Below are 752 nucleotides of genomic sequence, written 5' to 3' on the forward strand. Positions count from 1 at the left end.
TTGCAATCTGTGCAACCGATTTTAACGCAATGTGACAGATGTGTTCTGATGGACAAAGAATTTTATGTTAAAACTGAATTTAAGCGGTCAAATTCTTCGAAGTGGCTGCTCATGGAAAGGTTCCAACCAGATTCCCAGTGAATTAGTGTAAAATATCATGATTTTGCTAAGCTTCTGCCTCTGTGGTAAAAATAGTAGATCAATACATGGCTGAAAAAAGTGTGCAAAGATAATATAGAAATTTTATAATAAAGCAACAGTATTTATAGTAATCAATGATATATTTTTTTATGTATATTTCGAGTATCATATTAATACCTTCATTTTCTACATAGATAGTTTTCCGATCAAATGAATAGTTTTTAAAATACACACGTTTCTAACTGCCGGGATTCTAAATGATCATAGCCTTATCACTTTTGTTTTTTTTACAAAAATCAAGATTATTTCCTTAAAAAATACAGTGTAAATGTGAATAACAATGCTTCTACGACCTATTTGAATAGATAACTGTATTTTTAGGCGTTTTATAGTATTCCAAAGGTTTTAAAGGGGTTTTATAAGAAAATTTCCTCTAGCAAGCAGGATGTCTGATCTTGATTTTTGTAGAAAAACATAAGTGATACTATTCTTATTTCGCACTTTTTTAAAATTTATTGTCCTCAACGTCAATTGCTTCATAGAAAAAAAACGTATGCTTGATTTGTCTGTTGAAATAAAAATGCAAAATCTGCAAAATTTGATAGTGCGGA

The sequence above is a fragment of the Uranotaenia lowii genome, chromosome 3 (genome assembly GCF_029784155.1).
Source record: "Uranotaenia lowii strain MFRU-FL chromosome 3, ASM2978415v1, whole genome shotgun sequence".
In the NCBI taxonomy this organism is placed as follows: domain Eukaryota; kingdom Metazoa; phylum Arthropoda; class Insecta; order Diptera; family Culicidae; genus Uranotaenia; species Uranotaenia lowii.